Here is a 13,787-nt window from a genome sequence, read left to right on the forward strand (position 1 = left end):
AGAACGAATATGCCTTTAGCATACACTAAACAACTAAACTACCCTAAACCCTAAAACACTACCCCCAGCATGACCCTACACTACACAAACACTACAACACTACCCTAAACCCTAAAACACTACCCCCAGCATGACCCTACACTACGCAAACACTACAACACTACCCAAAACCCTAAAACACTAGACCCCAGCATGACCCTACACTACGCAAACACTACAATACTACCCTAAACCCTAAAACACTACCCCCAGCATGACCCTACACTACACAAACACTACAACACAACCCTAAACCCTAAAACACTACCCCCAGCATGACCCTACACTACGCAAACACTACAACACAACCCTAAACCCTAAAACACTACCCCCAGCATGACCCTACACTACGCAAACACTACAACACTACCCTAAACCCTAAAACACTACCCCCAGCATGACCCAACACTACGCAAACACTACAACACTACCCAAAACCCTAAAACACTACCCCCAGCATGACCCTACACTACGCAAACACTACAACACTACCCAAAACCCTAAAACACTAGACCCCAGCATGACCCTACACTACGCAAACACTACAACACTACCCTAAACCCTAAAACACTACCCCCAGCATGACCCTACACTACACAAACACTACAACACAACCCTAAACCCTAAAACACTACCCCCAGCATGACCTTACACTACGCAAACACTACAACACAACCCTAAACCCTAAAACACTACCCCCAGCATGACCCTACACTACGCAAACACTACAACACTACCCTAAACCCTAAAACACTACCCCCAGCATGACCCTACACTACGCAAACACTACAACACTACCCAAAACCCTAAAACACTAGACCCCAGCATGACCCTACACTACGCAAACACTACAACACTACCCTAAACCCTAAAACACTACCCCCAGCATGACCCTACACTACACAAACACTACAACACAACCCTAAACCCTAAAACACTACCCCCAGCATGACCCTACACTACGCAAACACTACAACACAACCCTAAACCCTAAAACACTACCCCCAGCATGACCCTACACTACGCAAACACTACAACACTACCCTAAACCCTAAAACACTACCCCCAGCATGACCCTACACTACGCAAACACTACAACACTACCCAAAACCCTAAAACACTACACCCCAGCATGACCCAACACTACGCAAACACTACAACACTACCCTAAACCCTAAAACATTACCCCCAGCATGACCCTACACTACGCAAACACTACAACACTACCCAAAACCCTAAAACACTACACCCCAGCATGACCCTACACTACGCAAACACTACAACACTACCCTAAACCCTAAAACACTACCCCCAGCATGACCCTACACTACGCAAACACTACAACACTACCCTAAACCCTAAAACACTACCCCCAGCATGACCCTACACTACGCAAACACTACAACACTACCCTAAACCCTAAAACACTACCCCCAGCATGACCCTACACTACGCAAACACTACAACACTACCCAAAACCCTAAAACACTACCCCCAGCATGACCCTACACTACGCAAACACTACAACACTACCCAAAACCCTAAAACACTACCCCCAGCATGACCCTACACTACGCAAACACTACAACACTACCCAAAACCCTAAAACACTACACCCCAGCATGACCCTACACTACGCAAACACTACAACACTACCCAAAACCCTAAAACACTACCCCCAGCATGACCCTACACTACGCAAACACTACAACACTACCCAAAACCCTAAAACACTACCCCCAGCATGACCCTACACTACGCAAACACTACAACACTAACCTAAACCCTAAAATACTACACCCCAGCATGACCCTACACTACGCAAACACTACAACACTACCCAAAACCCTAAAACACTACCCCCAGCATGACCCTACACTACGCAAACACTACAACACTATCCTAAACCCTAAAACACTACGCCCAGCATGACCCTACACTACGCAAACACTACAACACTACCCTAAACCCTAAAACACTAGCCCCAGCATGACCCTACACTACGCAAACACTACAACACAACCCTAAACCCTAAAACACTACCCCCAGCATGACCCTACACTACGCAAACACTACAACACTACCCTAAACCCTAAAACACTACCCCCAGCATGACCCTACACTACGCAAACACTACAACACAACCCTAAACCCTAAAACACTACCCCCAGCATGACCCTACACTAAACAACCACCACAACTCTACACTACACTAACACAACACTACACTACACAACACTACACTACACTACACAATCACTAACCCACGAAAAAATTAACACAAACCCACTTACCTCTCTCGTCATCGTGGTTTTCACAACGCAAATGCATTTACCATACATGCCTTTAAAACGTAATTCTTTGTAAAGGCATGCGCGATAAATGCACATGCGTTTTGAAAAAATGCGGGATAATGGTATGCGAGGTCAATGACCTTGCGGGATAATGGTATGCGGACTGAAAGTCTGCGGGATAAAAAATGCGGGAAAATGGCTGCAAACCATGATTAGCAGCAGACTTCCCTGGTGAGCACTAGCTTTACTACAGTGATCTAATGAGCAACTAGAGTGCTAACATTCAGAATTTATAGCAAATGTGTGACACATCTGAATGCCTTCTTGATAGAACCAAAGTAAACAAGCATTGAAAATGCAATAGATCTCGCCCTCGTTTAAGTTAAAGCCATTCTGTTTGTAATGGGGTGGCTTTTTAGCTTTGCTTTTATTAGTGTTTTTAAAACTTTCATGTAAATAACATGCATATGTATGCATATATGTATATGTATGCATGCATTTATATTTATATTGATATGCAGATTATATATGTTTATATATGTATATTACCTACTGGCGATAGCCAGTGGGTATATATAGTTAGGATTTTTTCCCTATGGGATTTCTGAAAATTCTATATTCTATTCTATGAGAAAAAGGGGGGTCCCAAAACGCGTTTTTCCCATTCATTTTTCCATAGGGCGGTTGGACTCACTTTTAGCTCGAACGGCTGAATAGATTTACATGAAACTTGGCAAAATTGTAGATATGGTTTGCCCGACGTGCCTTTGCTATGTCTCAATATATGTGCTCCAGTGGATTTTGAGAAATTAACGTTTAAAAAAATATATATATCTGTGACAGCGCTCCGGTTAGCGCCCCGGTTCGCGTACCTGACGCGTAACGGAACTTCGCGAAGCGAAGCTGATTGGCTCTCCGGTGTCTGTCAACATTCTAAACAGTCCGGAGCGGCCGCCATCTTGTCTCTCGGTACGATCGAGAGACAAGATGTGGTGAAAAATGAAGGGGGAAATGAAGGAAAGGGGGCAAGGTAGACCACTCCTGACCCCCTAGGATTGATGAGGGGGATATTAAAGTGCCCTGCGGGGCAAAAAATATATTTTTTTTTTTTTGCGATTTTACGCCGTAGAGGCGCGTCCCGGTACGCGAACCGGGCAGCTCACCGGGCAGCTCACCGGGCAGCTAACCAGGCAGCTAACCGGCAGCGTAGCTGTCAACATTGTAAACAGTCCGGAGCGGCCGCCATCTTGTCTCTCGGTAGGTTCGAGAGACAAGATGTGGTGAAAAAAGAAGGGGGAAATGAAGGAAAGGGGGCAAGGTAAACCCCTCCTGACCCCCTAGGATTGATGAGGGGGATATTAAAGTCCCCCGCGATTTTTCACGGTAGAGGCGCTTCCCGGTACGCGAACCGGGCAGCTAACCGGCAGCGTAACGGGAGTCCGCCATCTTGTGTTTTTGGAGCGTCCGGTTCGCGTACCGGGTAGCGTCCTGGTAAGCGTAACAAGGGGAAAACCAAGAGAAACAGTAAAAAAAAAATTAAGGGAATAGATTTCCAGCAAACTTGGCAAAATTGTAGGGACTGTTTGTTTGATGTGCCTTTGCAAGGCCTCAAGATATGTGTACGTGTGGATTTTGTCTAATTAAGGTTAAAAAAAAAATATATCTGTAAGCGTGCTCCGGCACGCTTACGTTACGGGTTTTGTTTGCGCTGCAGAGCCGATACGTCACGGTTATGCAACGCGTCATGAGGCGTCTCACGTGGCTACGTGATACGTCACGTAATAAAGAATATATTTTACAGCTATAGATATTAGCTTTTAAAAAACCAATGAAATTCACTGAAAAAACCATAGGTTATAGACCATATATAGTTAGGAATTTGCATTTACAAAACCTTGAAAATTCACTGAAAAACCATAGGTTAGAGACCATATATAGTTAGCTGGACATTTTATTGACATAAAACCAATGAAATTCCATATATAGTTAGTTGCACTAACTATATATCGCGCACCCGCAATCCACTGCTGATGATGTCACATATTACATCATTCATGACATGGTCAGTGACATCACTGATGACATCACTGATGACATCTCAAATGACATCACTGATGACATCACTGATGACATCTCAAATGACATCACTGATGACATCACTGATGACATCTCAAATGACATCACTGATGACATCATGACACACCAATACCAGTTACTACATACGCACTCACTGATTCCTACGTCTACACACACATTCACTCATTCACCCATGCAATCACTCATACATACAGTCACTCATTATTACAACACTATCATATGCACTCATACACCTATGCAGACACTCACACACTGCCACTCATCCATGGAGTTACTCACACACCTAGTCAGTCCTGTAAAGAATCAATCACACTTCCATTTCCTGATCTATACAGTTAAACACAGAACACCATACTTCAGTGACATCACTGATGACATCACTGATGACATCTCAAATGACATCATTGATGACATCTCAAATGACATCACTGATGACATCATGACACACCAATACCAGTTACTACATACGCACTCACTGATTCCTACGTCTACACACACATTCACTCATTCACCCATACAATCACTCATACATACAGTCACTCATTATTACAACACTATCATATGCACTCATACACCTAGTCAGTCCTGTGAAGAATCAATCACACTTCGATTTCCTCATCTATACAGTTAAACACAGAACACCATACTTTTCACACATATACTAACACATACTTACTCTCTTATACAATCACTGATACAAGTACACATTGATATGCACAGAGTCACACACCTCCCAGCCAGCCACACACACACTCAGTCTTCCATACATCCACTCATTCTTCAATATGTAAAACATATTTAAACTTTACAAAAACACACAGACACTAGAAGATGTCATCAGTGATGTCATTTGAGATGTCATCAGTGATGTCATTTGAGATGTCATCAGTGATGTCATCAGTGATGTCACTGACCATGTCATGAATGATGTAATATGTGACATCATCAGCAGTGGATTGCGGGTGCGCGATATATAGTTAGTGCAACTAACTATATATGGAATTTCATTGGTTTTATGTCAATAAAATGTCCAGCTAACTATATATGGTCTCTAACCTATGGTTTTTCAGTGAATTTTCAAGGTTTTGTAAATGCAAATTCCTAACTATATATGGTCTATAACCTATGGTTTTTTCAGTGAATATATATATAAATGTATTTAAAAAATATTAGTAAATTTTTTTAAATGTAAAATATATATATATTTATATACATATGAATTATTTAGTATATATATATATATATATTTAAATATATATATATATATATATATATATATTAGAGCAAGGTCTTGGTTAAGACTGAAACGCGTAGAGTTGCTGCTGGCTGAGCTGTAATGATCAAATAAAATTTAAAACCACCGAATTGGGAGTAATCACTGTGTTGGGATAACGATTCCGGAGTGCAAGAGCAAACTTCTCTACGGGGGGAACCAGGAATATATATATATATATATATATATATATATATATATATATATATATATATATATATATATATATATATATATATATATATATATATATATTCACTGAAAAAACCATAGGTTATACACCATACATAGTTAGGAATTAGCATTTACAAAACCTTATTTTACTCACACAAAACCATTGAAATTTGCATATATAGTTAGTTGCACTAACTATATATCGCGCAATTCAATGCTGATCATGTCACATATTACATCATTCATGACATGGTCAGTGACATCACTGATGACATCACTGATGACATCTCAAATGACATCACTGATGACATCACTGATGACATCTCAAATGACATCACTGATGACATCACTGATGACAACATCCAGTGACTGTATGTTTCTGTAAAGTTAAAATATGTCTTACATATTGAAGAATGAGTGGATTTATAAGTGTCTGGATGAAGGATTTAGTAGGTGCATGACTGACTGTATGAGTGAGTGATTAAATGTGTCTCACTGAGTGCATTGGTTAGTGACTAAACTGTCTTAATTTGTGCATCATTATATCTGTTGTTCTGTAAACTGCTGCATGTGTTGATCAGTAGCTATATGAGTAACTATATGGGTTATTGATTGGTTGCCCATGTATTTGTATGGGAGACTGAGTGTGTGTGTGGGTGGCTGGGAGGTGTATGACTCTGTGCATAGATGTGTGAGCAGTTGATTCACTAGATGTATGGGTTCAAAAGTGCATGTGGAAACAGCTGTATGGGCGGTTGACTGTGTGCATGAGTGTATTGGTGAGTGAATGGATATCTCAGTGCTACATGTCAAAGTAAGTACATATGTAAAACACAGTACATTTGAGAGTTGACATATATAAATAACAGTGCATAAGAGCCAGTGAATGTGTGAGTGGCTGTATGGATCATTGTGAACTTGTATCCGGGATTGTATAAGAGAGTAAATATGTGTTAGTACATGTTTGAATAAGTAAGGTGTGTATAACTGTATAGTTGAGAAAATGGAGGTGTGATTGATTCTTTGCATGACTGACTAGGTGTGTGTGTAACTTCATGGATGAGTGACAGTCTGTGAGTGTCTGTTTACACTGAGTGTATCTAAGGTTATATTAGAGTCTGAAGAGGTTCATGTCATCAGTGATGTGATCAGTAATGTCAAATGAGATGTCATCAGTGATGTCATCAGTGATGACATTTGAGATGTCATCAGTGATGTCATCAGTGATGTCATTTGAGATGTCATCAGTGATGTCATCAGTGATGTCACTGACCATGTCATGAATGATGTAATATGTGACATGATCAGCAGTGGATTGCGGGTGCGCGATATATAGTTAGTGCAACTAACTATATATGCGAATTTCAATGGTTTTGTGTGAGTAAAATAAGGTTTTGTAAATGCTAATTCCTAACTATATATGGTGTATAACCTATGGTTTTTTCAGTGAATTTTCAAGGTTTTGTAAATGCTAATTCCTAACTATATATGGTCTATAACCTATGGTTTTTTCAGTGAATTTCAATGGTTTTTTAATAGCAAATATCAAAAGCTTTAAAATGTATTCTTCTTTAAATCGAAAAATATATTTTATATGTTTTTAATACAATTTTTTTATGTATATATTTATTTATTTATTTATTTATTTTTTTCCGCTACCGGTCCGCGCACCGGGTAGCTTCCCGTTAGCTCAATTTGGTGCCGCGACCCGGTCCGCGAACCAGTAAACGTTCCGTTTGCGCAACTGCCGTGTTAGAAAACAACATCGTGATGCGTCGCGTAAGCGCGACGTATCGCGTTGTCACGTAATGCGTCTTATGACGCGCCGCGTTACCGCACCCGGAAGTGCTCTGGAGCGCGAACCAAGGCGCGAAGCGCAGCACCCCGGAAGCGATCCGGGGCGCGGCGCGGAGCGCGTAACGTAAGCGTAACAGGTCATGTGACTTGTTAATAAAACTTTTCATTGGTTCATTTCACTTTTGGTTTCCTAATGATGTAAGGCTAGGTCATGTGACCTAAAAATAACACTTTTCATTGGTTTAGAACATTTTTTTTCCCAAATGATGAAAGCCCCCACCTTTTTCAACTTTGTGAGAGGAAGACCTATTTTGATTATTAAGAAATGGCTTCATTAGTAGCTGCAGCTGGTGCACCCCCACCACCACCACCACCTCCTAGGAAGGAAGGACCACCTCCTCAGGTCATCCTTAATCAAGAGGAGGAAGAAGAGGAAGAAGAAGAAGAGGAGCAAGGGAGGAGACAGTTTTTGCCTGAAGAGCCAAGGAGGTCCCATGTGAAGGATAGTTATATCTGGCAATTCTATACATTTCCCCCCGGCCAAAAAAAAGTAAATGCCCGCTACGTCACATGTCTGATCTGTGACAAAGTTCTGTCCAGAGGGACTGATAAAAAGTACAGCTTCGGTAATTACACCATGCATCGGCACATGGCGAGGTGGCACCCTATAAATTATAGTGCTGCGCAGGTACGTGACCTGCAGGAAAACCCCCCTCCTGTGGCCAGTACATCAACCGAACAGGCAGTGACGGGACCAGAGGCGAGGGAGACGGTCCCAAACATTCAGATGAACTTCGGGGTCGTGAAGCAAGTCTGCATTTTTTGCGGCAAATTAATTTGCTATAGGGAGAGTAGCATAAATTTAATCAACAGAGCTATTGAAAATCATAAATGTCCAAAACGCCCCAGAAAGTAAATTATCTTTTTTTTTTGTTGCTCCTGTTGAGCCCTTTATAATGAATGATTTTCGTTTCCCCCCCAAAAAAACAAAAAAAATATAAAACCGTTCAAAAAATACAAAAAAAGTATAAAAATGTTCAGAAAAATAAAAAAAAATATAAAACAACAAAAACAATAAAAAAAAGTTCTTTTCAGAACTACCTCCCATTTATAAAAAATTGCTAGAATGTTTAGCACTCTGGCAACCTCTATTTCTTTTGATTCGCTTCCCGGTTCGCGCGCCGGTACGCGAACCGGAAGCGAAACAGAATTTATTTATTTTTTTTAAAAGGAAGAGTGAGTATAAGGGAAGGAAACAGAGAGTAATGTTAAAAGAAAGACAGCTAGAGGGAGTAACACAGAGATACTGTTTAATAGATCTATTTACCAAAGAATACATGTAAGAGGGTATAATTGAGAAAAACAAAATAGATAAGGAAGTGAAAGAAAAAAAGGAGAGTAGAAGAATAATAAACAAGAGTTTCTTAGAGAATGTGAGTGAATGTTCAAATTAAGAAGAAAAACAGTAAAGGATGTGGAATGCGAGGTAGGGATAAAACCGGACTAAAAGAACAACCCTGAGGGAAAGTGTTAAGAAAACAGTGAGCGAAAGTAAATAGGAATAAAACAAGATGTATGACAGTGACTAAGGTTAAAACATGTGGAATAACAGAGAGAAAAAACAGAAAGCAGAAAAGAAGAAGTGACAGAAAAGGAATAATTGAAACAGCAAAGAAATGTAAATAGCATAGTGTGCTTGAACTACAGGGAAAAAGCATAATGAACAAGTAGTGAAAGAGTGATGAGTCAGAGACAGTGAGAGTAATAGAGACGGAGTGAGTGAACAGGAGTGAGGAACTATGAGAACAGAGGGACTGAGAAAAGGAGTGGAAGGAGTAGAGTAAGTAAGTAATAGAAAAAGGAATGAGGGAAGTAGCAAAGGCAGGAAACTGAGGGTTAAAGAAATGAAGCAGTGGAACTAATAGAAGTTAAATGTGATAGAAATGTAACGAAAAGAGTACAAAACACTTACCTTATAATTGTCGTTAACTTAGTCACTTGTTATTTTTATACTTTCAATCTGTGAAAGAAAGAACAAAAATTTGAAAAATATTAAAACATGTATTTAAAAATTAGAAAAGACAAGGGAAAAGATTGAAAATCATCCAATTTTACAAAGAAATAAAGTTAGAGATAAACATGCAGAAAAAAAAGAGAAAGAAACGGTGATAGACAGTCAGAGACAAAAAGAAATTGTAATTGAGTAAATTACTAAGAGAAAAAAAAGGAAGATACTTTCAGTGACAGAAAAGAAGGATAGAAGAGAAAACTAAATTGAAGTTGTGTAAGCTACTAAAAGAAAGTGAGAAAGGTAAACTATATAAGGAAAGGGTGAATAAGGAAAAGAGAGTGAGGGAGAGAGGAGACAGAGGAAGTGAAGGAAAGAGTGTCAGATACAGACTGAGTGAGGCAACAAAGAAAGATAAATGAGTGAGGGTGAGTTATACTAACTGATTGCACCAAAAACGGAGAACCCAAAAATATTTAATTTAGAAAACAAAGGGAGGAAAGATGGAAAAGACAAGCAAAGCAGAAGGTCTAAAAGCTGGAAAATGGTGCAAGGGAGAAAAGAAAAAAGCAGAGTTGGAATAGGGAAACAAAGGTTGAAAGATAAGTGGAGTTAGAGAACAAGGGTGAAAGAGAATAAAACAAAAGGCAATGTGAGTATGTAAAGAGGATTGATAGAAGGTAGTAAAAGACGAGTGAGCATGAGACAAGACGAGTACAAATTAAAATTCACTATACAAAGTACAGAATTAATTATACATGTTAAATGGTTTATTTTTGCTGTTCTCAGAATATATCAAATTTTACTAAAAACAGTGAGTTGAAGGTATTCATCATATAACAGCGGGGAAAAAAACACAATCAAAATGATTGTGTTTAAAAAACCCATATAACATAACCAATCAGAAATCAGAACTCCTCAAAAGTAACTTACTTTCCATGACGTCGAAGGATGTCCTATGAACAGCTTATACTCTGTTGTGCTGTTATTATTTTCTGCCCGCCACTTTCTGAAAGAAAAGCTCCATCGTTTTGACAAATATGTTACATACAATAAATGACTTCTCGCTCTCTACCGCACTTCTCCTCAAGGCCAAATAGTGTAAGAGCCATTTATAACTCTTGGAATTCTTCTAAGCAAATCCCGTCATTTTCTTTTTCCACAACTTTCAGAAAGAAAACGTTCAAGATCACTTTCACAATCCTGTACTAGTAATATCTCACCCTTCTTGCTCACTCATGTTCCACATTTCCTATGACACTGATACTGCTTACTATGAGGCACACTTACACTACCTCTATGACTACTACAATTATTTAATTCTCTTGATCACTGTTAATCACAAAGCAATTTAAAACAGTACATAAAATTATATCAACTCCTAGAATCATTATAGGCCAGTTACCTACCCTAAATTCTCTCTTCTGAAAACACAAAGTAAGAATATTTTAAGTCAAAAGGCAACATTGTTTCATAGTCAAGTGGGAATCATTTCCGAAACACCAGCTTTTTTTACATTTTAAATAAGCTGTGTAATAAGCGGATGTTGTCAAAGGACCATCATGTCATATAATAGCTGCAGTTACAAATGTTCTTCCTAAAATCAACGACTGTGTAGCCACAACATTTGTAATTAAAGTTGAAAACTTACTTTCATCAGGTTTATATAGTTGGAATTTTAAAATGACATTATAACCAAAAGTTTGTACAAATAATGTGGACAGCATTGCAGACTTACATTACCTCTACTCCATGTTTTGATTGGCTGCTTGAATTAGCTTATTAAAAGAAACAGTTTTTCAGAACTCATTCAAAGTGCAGTTATTTTTCCATGACGTCAAGTGTTATGGTAAGAACACCGTTTGCTTTGGGAAATACTCTGTTGTCCTTTAACTAATCCGTGCCCACCACTTTCTGTAAGAAAACCTTCTTTTTTTTCAGGAACTACTTAAAACTCAAAAATAACTTTTCACTCTGTACTACACTTATCCTCAAGGCCAAATAGTGTAGGAGCCATTAGAACCTCTTGAAATTTCTCAGAGCAAATCCCGAGATTCTTTCCCTAAAATTTTGGTTGTAAAAACACCAGGTAAGAATTTTTAAGGTCAAAAGGCAATTTTTTTTTTAAAGTTAAAACAGAATCATTGCAGAATGACCAGCCGTTTCTAGACTTCAAATAAGCTGTGTAATGTCCTGATGTTGTTGAAGGACCGTCATGATATATAATTGCTGCAGTTACAAAAGTCCTTCCTGATATTGACAACTGCGAAGCCACAACATTTTTAATTAAAGTTGTCAATTTCGTTCCATCAGGTCTACATCGTTGGAACATTAAAATGACATACTGACCATAACTTCGTATAAATAATGTGGACAGCATTGCAGACTTACATTGGCTACACTCCATGTTTTGATCGGCTGCTTTTACTAGCTTATTAAAGGACACTGATTTACTGTCTGGCAAAGTTAAATATATAAATCTTTCTGAGTCTACACTAGTAGTACTTGATACCCTACAGTTCTCGCAGTCATGCTGCCATTGATAAGAAAGGCCAAACACATGATCTACATCTACACCTTCATCTTGCAATACATCAAGCATATACATTAAAAACTCCTGACAATCTTGCTGAATATTTTGAGAGAATTGCGTTTGACCTGAACATTTGTCTAACAGATTTCGAATTTCAGACACACTTTCTATTTTTGTTCTATCAGTGCTACATTTCTCTAACACAGAATTCAATAAACAGCAAAAACTTTGATCCAAATTGATCAGAATCTGTTCTTTTAAAGTTTCTAGAGAAAAGACAACATTAACCACTACATTAGCATAGCAGTTGACACCAGAACTATTTTCAAATTGAAAACCAACAACATCTTCAACAGAATCCATTTTCTTTCTGCTTATAATTTTGGGTTCATCGACTTTTCGTCTTTTTGCTACAACCTCCCTACTATTGGTCACATTTCTTCGTTTCCGGCCTACCACACGTTTCTCAAACAAAGGATATTGAGGCAAATGTGGCGCATACTCTCTTCTTAACCTATTGTATTCCTTAACACAATCTAGATCCGCACAAATGTTTGTGACATCACACTCGATCAAGTACAATCCCGATAAAGTTCTGACTCGTGACAATGCCACATATGCCATTCCCTCCTTGAACACAGAACTGCCAATTTTCACCAATGCACTGTCTACACTTAAACCTTGCGATTTATGGATTGTCACCGCATATGCCAAGCAAACAGGAAACTGCTTACGGCGAACATATAAGTCTTTTACAAGCAAAAACCTAGCAGAGCAACGACCAATTAGCTGTACTTCCTCAATGCCATCAAATTTAATTTTTAAAAATTCAATAACATCTCTATTTCTGTATTTCTCAAAATCAACAACATTACCCATTGATCCATTTACCAGACCTCTTTCAACATGTAAATTCCTTCTCAAAATGATACGGCAATTTAAGCACACATTCAGAGTCTTTTCAAAACCAGCAGTTTTAGATATAGTCTTCTCTAATGAATCCAATTTAGATTTCAAATTCTCAGACAAAATAATTGTTGCTCCCATATGCTCTATTCTGTCAATAGCTTCCAGTTTCACAATCTCTTGGTTTTCTAAATTCAACATTTTGTTGTTGAAGATGGCACATTCTGCAAGAGTTGGCATCAAACATATTCCAGATTTCTTCTCAGTAATTTTCCGAAAAATATTCTCTGGCAGAACGTCTTCTTCTGGATACAAATTTGACAGTAATCGTGCATGTAAAGCTTCTTTCCCATGCTCGGTCACTTTTCCGATTATAACATCTTGTAGAATATTCTTATAATCTTCATCCTTCGCTTGATGCATATTTTCACGCAGTTCAGCATAATTGAAGTTTAACCATATATTAACGTTGCCAATGCTCCCTAGGCACTTCCTGGTATCTTCATGTGTGAGCATTTTGAACACAGGTTGTCCTTTCACTGGTGTCAGCTGCAGAAGATCTCCGAAAACAATGATGTGTTTGCCACCAAATAACACATCATACTCTGTTTTAAGAACTTCTTGCATTCTCAAATGCACAAAGGCAAGCATGACATTGGAAACCAT

This window comes from Lissotriton helveticus, chromosome 6 (assembly GCF_964261635.1).
Source record: "Lissotriton helveticus chromosome 6, aLisHel1.1, whole genome shotgun sequence".
NCBI lineage: Eukaryota > Metazoa > Chordata > Amphibia > Caudata > Salamandridae > Lissotriton > Lissotriton helveticus.